This window comes from Narcine bancroftii, chromosome 7 (assembly GCF_036971445.1).
Source record: "Narcine bancroftii isolate sNarBan1 chromosome 7, sNarBan1.hap1, whole genome shotgun sequence".
NCBI lineage: Eukaryota > Metazoa > Chordata > Chondrichthyes > Torpediniformes > Narcinidae > Narcine > Narcine bancroftii.
This window is the reverse complement of record NC_091475.1, coordinates 51,843,328-51,852,439: the sequence shown is the minus strand read 5'-3', so window position 1 is coordinate 51,852,439 and position 9,112 is coordinate 51,843,328.

Genomic DNA, 9,112 nt, shown 5'->3' with positions numbered 1-9,112 from the left:
ACATCTTTTACATTGTGGAATGACATTAGCATATCAGGAGGTGAGTTATTCACGTCAGGACATCCCGCTTCTGAATTGCCATTGTCATCATCGTATTTAAGTGACTGGTCCTGGGGAAGTTTGGATCAAGGTGACATCATCATAGATCTTCTGTAATCTGGCGGTTTGATTTGATAATTAGCAGCAGTGAATTCACAATTTCTTGCTTGTTGAGAAGATTTACATGCAGAAGTCACTGGCATATAAATCACATCAGAATGAGCTGCTTAAGGAAGCTATAGAAATGGTTACAATTACAATGTTCATAGGCACATGGACAGATACATGGATAAGAAGGACCCAGAAGGATGTGGACCAAACAGGCAAATGGGTGGAGTCCAGCATGCCAATTTAGTCTGCCTGGACACCTGGGCTAGTTCTCTGCTGTACGACTCCATGATTCTACAATATAAACTTATCAGTCAATGCAATGCAAATCCAAACCCGAACCACGTTCTGAATAAAAGGATTCTCCTTGATTTTTTTGCAGTCTGTGATTCTAGCACTCCCTTTTCTATGTCTCACACTCAGCGATATGATTTTTAAACATGAGGTTGAGTAAATAATATGCATGGACATTGGTCAAATGCCTGCTTCAGGAGCTGTTCGTTAATTCCTCGTAAATTCTCAGTGGGGTTCCGGAGAGTATATTCAACTCTTGCTTTGTATTCTCTGCTTAAAAGAAAAGCAGACTCCCATTAACTCACCACCTTACATCCCAAAGCATTTTCCAGTCAATTAAGCACTTGTGCAGTGAAGTCATTGTTGTGACATTGATATCAGCTTTGCAGTTCTGTTATGTAGCGTTCCTCCATCCTGAGAACTATTCCAGTAAATCTCTTACAGCACCTTTCTCAAAACGTTTTTGTCTTTGCAAAATAGGCACAGCTGGGATCAGACTAATGTCAAATGCACATCATAGTTTTTTTTAAATTAAACTGTGAAGCCAATCTCCCACTTATTATAACATCAAGATTGTGTTACTTCATTCAAATCTTCCCTGAAAATGCAACTTTTCTTTTGCAAACATTATCTTCAGTGGTTGTTTGCATGCCACCAGCCTGTCATCCTGAAGTCAAATCTTCTTCACTCTTCATAATATTTCCAAATTTCATATCACTTAATGGATTTAAATTGTGTCCTGTATCCCAAGTCACTTGTAAATTGTCTATCAACATCATCACGAGGCTAATATTGTCCTCTATCTATGCTGCTGTTGGCCCCCATATACGATACCTTTATTGTCATATACTTCTAATTCTAAGACCAGACTGTAAAACAGAACAGTAAAAAGTGAGACAACATTGCTCCAAACCCATAATGCTACCAACACATCACAAGATTACACAAAAACATCGTAGACAACACAAGACTACGCCATCCTACACCAGAAAAAAACAAAAGAAAAAAATAACTACATGAGACTGAAACACACTTAACACTGAGCTACATCATGAATAAAAAAAGTGCAAACAATACAGTAAAAGATGAAAAACTAGAGAGTGGTCACAGCAGAGACAAGTTACATTTTTCGTAGACTTAGATTTAAAAAGTCTAGTAGCTTGAAGCGAAGAACCACCACACGGACCCGCAAACTCATAGGACTGAACTTTGTTAACCATTTGCAGTTTACTTGATGTTCAAATTTCTTTTGAAAGTCTATCTCCACAGCATCAACCACATCACTTCCATTCACTCTTTCTTCTAAAAAAAATCAGTTCTTAGTTTCAAGCATTGGGTCAAACTCTGCTGCTCTTCAAGTAGTATCACAGGATCTGATGCATCCACTTTGGAGGGCAGACAAGGCTTTCAATTCGTACTTCATTTGGAAGACAGTACTTCGAACTGTGCAGTTTTTCCTCAATGGATAAGTTAACATTGATTAGGGGACCCTCTCGCCAGTGAAAGTGCTCCTAATTGCTGTGGCTTGAAAGAAAAATTATTTGGATGTTGCATTCTCTTTGAGGGCAAAATGATTGAGACCTTCATCGGTTATTTCTCAAATGCCGCATTTGATAGCATGAGTCATTAGCCAATACATCCCTTAATGACCCAATATAAAGGACTTTCTTGTGCAGTGTTTTTATCAAAATTCATCATGATTAAGAAACTAGTATATACATCTTAACATGACTGAAGCGAGGATTAAATAGAGTGTATGAGAAAATCCCAAGGTAATAGTAATTGTGGAAATGCATTTTAAATTCAGTCAGGAACTAATTTAGAGGATTGATTGGATTTATAGTTATTTGCTGTTTCAAAATGCAGTCGGAGGTTGAGTAAATAACATGCATGGACATTGGTCATATGCATGCTTCAGGAACTGTTCGTTAATTCCTCGTAAATTCTCAGTGGGGCTCCGGAGAGTATATTCAATAATTGTTCTTGCCAATATATCATGTGTGCATTCATAAACATTGATAATCTATTTGCAGGAAAGTGGCCAGTTAATTAATATATCTATAATGTAATCTCCGAATGATATTTTCTTCCACTTGAAAGTTTTTAGTTTCCCTTGAGCATTCTGTGAGTTTGAAAGAAGGTGTAAATTTTCACAAGTGATAGTAATTAGATGATGACTGTTTCAAATGTGATTTGATTCACTTTGTTGTGTTTTGAGGACTATATTTTCAAGTCCCACTTGCTGCAGACATGATATCTAAAGCATATTGTACATTAATGAGTTGTTCAGACTTTTGGCTTTAATCCACAAAACTAAATATTTTGAAGCTCACAAAACAATTCTGTGATCAACAGTTTCTAATCTATTGACGATATAATAAAATCTGCATTTTGCCTTTGACATTACAAAAGAAATGAGGACATTTAGTGGAATTTTAAAAATCCCTAAAATTTATGGCAGACGAAGAATTGCTGGAGGAACTCAACAGGTCAGACTGCACCCATGGGCAGAAATGGTCAGTCAATGCTTCAAAGAAATCAAAAGAACACAAACCAATCCTCATCAAGGGGTCAACAGTGAAGAGGGATAGGAACTTCAAATTCGTGGGTGTCAACAACTCCGAGGGTCTGTTCTGGAACCTCCAAGTTGATGCAATCACAATGCAATCTACTTTATGAAGAGTTTGAGGAAATTTGGTACGTCACCAAAGACTCTTGAAAACTTCTAAAGGTGTACCATGGAAAGCATTCTGTCTGGTACGGAGATGCCAATGCTCAGGACATGAAAAAGAAACTCCATAGTGTTGCTAACTCAGCCTGCAACATTATGGACACCAGTCTTTACTCCATTGAGGACATCTACAAGAGGTCGTGTCTTAGCCTCTATCCAAGGACCCCCACCACCCATGCCATGCCCTCTTCACTCTGCTACCATCAGGAAAAAAGATACAGGAGCCTGAAGAGAAACACTCAGCAGCACAAGGACAGCTTCTTTGCCTCTGCCCTCAGAATCCTAAATGATCAATGAACCCCAGATACTGCCTTACTTTGACTTTTTCTTGTTCTATTTTTATTTATTTTGTAAGGTGATTTATATAAATGTTTGTACTGTGATGATGCCGCAAAACAATGAATTTCGTGTCATGTTCAGGACAAATTTTGATTCTGAGTTGGAGCTCTTTACCAAGCCATGGATGCTGCTAACCTGTTGAGTTCCTCCAGCAATTATTGGTCTGCTGAAGATTCCAGGAAGCGTGGCTTCTGCGTCTCCCTTATTTATACCTTATCCAATAACTCATGTTGAATTCTGACTCAGAAGTCTTTTTAGAGAGTGTATGATCAAGGCTATTGTGACAGTACAGATTCTATCACCAATGTGTATATGTACAGATTGTAGTGCAGGATGACTGTGATTGGCTGAGAGTGTAGCCACACCTACTAGCAGGTCTTAAAGGGTTGCTCCTAGCCAGACCAGGTCATTCTGGACTGGTCGACCTACATGTGATATGCTCCAATCTTCTAGTTAATAAAAGCCTTGGTTTGGATCAACAAGTCTTTGGTTCTTTTGACGTACTCTACCATTTTATTAACTATAAAGTTTTGGAGGGATGGAGTGTATGCTACGGCTGGAATGCCTCAACATCAACCCACAGTCAGCTACAGCCTCGAATGACTTTAAGCACTGGGTGAGGTGCTTTGAAACATACTTACAGCTCTCTGACCCTGCCGTGATAGAGGAGAGCCATCGACTACTAATTTTGATGACTATGGTGTCCCCGAGAGTCTACCAGAGCATCAAGGACGCGACCACTTATGCTGCAGCCATGAAGGTGCTGAAAGGGCTCTACGAGCGACCGGTGAACAGGGTCTATGCTTGGTACAAACTTGCGACAAGGAGGCAACAGCCCGGTGAGTCCTGTAGAACATTGGGCAGGGACTGTGCCTGCACAGACAGAACTGCTGCGGAAACCGCAGTCATTCTCATTCGGGATGCCTATGTGGCCGGGGTCCAATCGAATGAGGTGAGGCAGTGCCTGCTAGAGCACAGGGGAGAAAACCTAGAGGACATGATCTGGATCACAGAGACAATGGAGGATGGACGTGTACTCTTGGGGCTGGACCCCATGCTCTGATGTGAGTAGGATGCCCTCCCTCTACCCTACTACCCCCTGGCACACCGACGGCCTGTTGGCTGCTGCTACTCTGCCTGATGCGACCCCAAAGAATTATTTCTGCGGGAGGGACAAGCACAGCAGGTCCCAGTGCCCAGCGAGAAAAGCCAGCTGCCAGAAGTGCCCGATATGCACTGAGGGCAAGCCCCACTTCTTCCGTCCGGAGAACACCCATGTCATCAAGGCCACCCGCCCCTTTGAGCATCTCAGCATGGACTTTAAGGGGCCCCTACTGTCGACCAACCATAATACCTACATCATTACAGCCATCGACAAGTACTCCCACTTCCCATTCGCTGTTCCCTGCACAGACATGACCGCCTCCTCAGTCATAGAGGCCCTGCACAGTACCTTCGCCATCTTCAGGTACCCCAGTTACATCCACACTTTCAGGTACCCCAGTTATATCCACAGTGACAGGGGGACCTTGTTTATGAGTGCAGAGCTGCGGCAGTACCTTCTGGAGCTTGGTATTGCTTCAACAAGGACCACCACCTATAACCCACAAGGTAATGGGCAGGTCAAAAGAAAGAATGCCACCGTCTGGAAAGCGGTTAGGCTTGCCCTCCAGTCCAAAGGTCTCCCCACCTCTTGCTGGCAGGATATGCACCTAGTTCCCTACACTCCATCCGCTCCCTCCTATGCACCGCGACCAATGCCACCCCCCATGAAAGGATGTTCTCCTTCCCGAGGAAATCCGAATTGGGAACAATCATACCAGCGTAGCTCACGGTTCCCGGGCTGGTCCTCCTGTGATGCCACATCTGGTACTCAAAGAATGACCCTTTGGTTGACCAAGTGACTCTGCTCCATGCGAACCCGCATTATGCCCACATTGAGTACCCAGACGGGCGGGAGGTCCCAGTCTCTGTAAGGGACCTAGCCCAAGCCAGTTCAGGCCCAGCAGTGCTTCTAACCCAACCTCCCCCAAATCCTTCTCCCCCAGGTCATGTGCTTGAACAGAGGGACAACCCCACCAGCTCAGACCAGACTGACAAGAATGCCATTGGGGAATTGAGCGAAGCAGTGGCCGCACCCGACGAGCCTGCCTGCGACACGACTCCAGCGAACCCAATCCCGGCACCACGGCAGTCACACCGGATGGTCAGACCCCCTGACCGGTATAGCCCCTAACCTCCATTGGGCCCTCTTTCTTTTCTCTTTTTTTTTACAGCTCTCCATCCACCCTGGGGTCAGTTCTCAAAGAAGGGGTGAATGTGATAGTACAGATTCTATCACCAATGTGTATATGTTCAGATTGTAGTGTAGGATTACTGTGATTGGCTGAGAGCGTAGCCACGCCTACTGGCAGGTCTTATCTTAAAGTGTTGCTCCTAACCAGACCTGGTCATTCTGGACTGGGCAACCTACATGTGATATGCTCCAGTCTTCTAGTTAATAAAAGTCTGGTTTGGATCAATAAGTCTTTGGTTCTTTTGACGCGCTCTACAGCTATGCCCTCAGGAAGCTGGAGGGACATAGTGAGACACAGTTGGTTTCAGACCCTTTGACCATGCTAAAGTGGAAAGCGAAGATAGCAAACATGAAAAGGGAGGAAGGGGTGAAGGTGGAAAATGAGGCATGGAGATTCATTTAAGAGAAAAGAGTTTAAGAGAAAAATGAGAACAATAGCAGGTAAAGGAGAGAAAATAATTGAACTGGGTCAGGATGTGGGCCAGCTAGAATTGAAGAATTCAGTGTTCATAACTTTGGGTTTGAGGCAACCCAAGAGAAATGTGATGTGCTTATTTTAACCTTTCTCATCAAGAATGTACATACTCTATCTGGGTGGAAATGGGGAGGGAGGCATTCTAGCTGTCACCTCAATGCAGAGGGTAGGTGCCTGATGAAGTCCTCCCACATGAAAAAGACATACTGGTTGGTGGGTTAATTGGCTATTCTAAATTATCTCCAGGAAGAAGGCAGAAAGTCAAAGGGAATCCATGCGACAGAAAATGGGAATGAGCGGAATGGGTTTAGAGCCAGCATGGACTCAATGGGTTGAATTTGCTCACCATCAAGGGGGTAAGATGATTGGTTGATTGGTTCTGTTACTTGTGGGTTTCAAACCAGCAAAAGAATCAGGCCGCCTCCTCCACACCCAGTTACATCGGAATTAAAATTGGACGTATAAATTAGTCCTCATTACATTTCTGTTATGGACATTTTCAAGGTTTGTTGGAAATTCTCTGAATGGAAAATTTCAGAAATTAAAAAAGTCATAAAATGGACAACTGCAGCTGTGATAGATAATTGCTGTACTTTTCCAAATGGATACCTTCAAATGTATAGGAAATTGCAATCCAAATGTGGAAAATCTTTTGAAAGTGGTTGAAAATTACCCACATAGGGACCCAGATATAGTAATAAAAAGGAACAAAAAAGGGTATGAAAGTAACTATTATATATACAAAAACATAGTTTCCCCAACTGTTCTCTAGATACTTAAAATATATGCAAGCTCTCACAATGAATGGATCTGTATGTATGGAAGGGGAGGAGGGAGAGAGGGAGGGAGGGACTGTTTGGTTTTTGTTTTTGTTTGTGAGAAAAATTTGAATATATTGTACATTTCAAATGTTACTATTTCTAATTTTTGAAAAAAAAACCCAAAATAAAATATTTTTTAAAAGTGGTTGACAATTACATGGAACAAGAGAAAGGTGAATTAATACAATTCTTACTCCAATAATTGGAGAAAGTGTGGAGAGATGCATATACATTTATATTTTGCCATTAAGTAGTTTTACATTTTTCATTCTGATCTAAAATGCATGTGGTTGAGTGAGAGGAATCCACTCTGGTATGCGGAATGCAAACAATCAGCAACCTCAAGGAATCAACCAAAAAAGGGAATATAAATAACAATAAATAAACATTTAAATAAAAGTTTAAAATTGTAGAAGTAAATGTTTGCTGAAGTAACATAAACCTTTGGTGAAAATGGGAGCAAATATTCAGCTAGCGGAGTGCCTTGGTCATGCTTTGCTCACAGCAGCTGTTTGAATTTTTAAAAATGTAGACATACAGCACTGTCACAGACCAATTCGACCCTATGAGTCGGTGCCGCCCAATTTACACTTCATTAATCTACACCACAGTCGGTTTTTTTTAAAGGGTGGGAGGAAACCAGAACCCCTGGAGAAAACTCATGCAGACACTGAGAAAATGTACAAACTCCTTACAAACAGCATGGGATTCAAACCAGGTCCAGTCCTGATCACTGGCACTGTAAAGGCGTTATGCTAACCACTATGCCAACCATGAAGTTGCATTTGAATGAAATAGCATTCATCAGGATGAAGAGCTAGTTGCTGATCGCTGCTGGGCTGAATCTCTTGAAGTGTCTTCTTAATTCTGCTTAGTAAGAGTCTTTACGTTTATTAGTATATTATTAAGTCAGGCAATATCTGTAAACTTGGGTGGGGGTAATCATGATGCTATTGTTTATCTTTCGGGAGGCTCCATGGAGGGGGAGGAACCTGCAATGCAGTGATGGTTAAATGTTTTCAAAGAATGTAACTGAAAATAAAGTAAAATGCTTTAAGGTTTACATATTCATGCAAGTGAAGTTTGTTCGATATAAGTACAGGGTAGTATTTTTGACTTTTGAACTGCTAATTTTTAATGCAGGTGTATTGGTGAGAAAGAGTCTCAAGCAAGCAGAAAACTCACTCATCTGACATCTACCAATCCCCATAGGTGCTGGATACCAGGAGTTTTACTGTTTATGGCACAATTTAAAATTTGCTGCTAAAAATTGCACATTTCACACATACATACCATTCCAAATACATTTTCCTAAGATTTATACATTAATCTGAAGGTGGTTGCCATGTTCATGGAGTGATGGGTGGAAGGCAGGGACAGCTAACAAGTTTGCTGAGCTGGTTTTACAGTTCACCTTGACCTCTCGCAAGAATAACAGACTTCTCCTGAGCTATGAAGTAACAAACCTGTTATTCTCACCAAGAAAAGACAGGTAAAGGTAAGCAGTAGGACAATTATATCCAGGTCAAGAACAAAATGTGGAGAATCATTTAATTATTTAACCAGATAAAGAAAAATGTCATCATATTTATTGTTGAAATAATGTGTCATGCTTCATGCCTTACATTTGTTCAGTTTCTGTGTGTATCTGCAAAACCCCAAATGCCACCACATTTTGCATCTGTCAAGGGATCCTTAGCTTCTTGACCAGAAAGAACCAAGAAAGAGTTCATGAGAGTGACGGGAAACACAGGAATTATTAAATTACAACTGCAAGATACTCCTGGATTCAAAACTCTCCCTCACCTCAAGAGAGTGGAGAAAGTTCAACATGAACATGAATGCCATGCTCCAACTAAAGCTATCTTCCACCCAAAAAAATCCTTGTTCCCACCCCAATGAAACAAAGGATGATGAACATTTGGACAAAGACAGAGATGCAGACTTCAGCTGGTGAAAGGAGCACTTGGAAGAATGTTTCAGCTGCGACAAAGTCATCAATATGACCC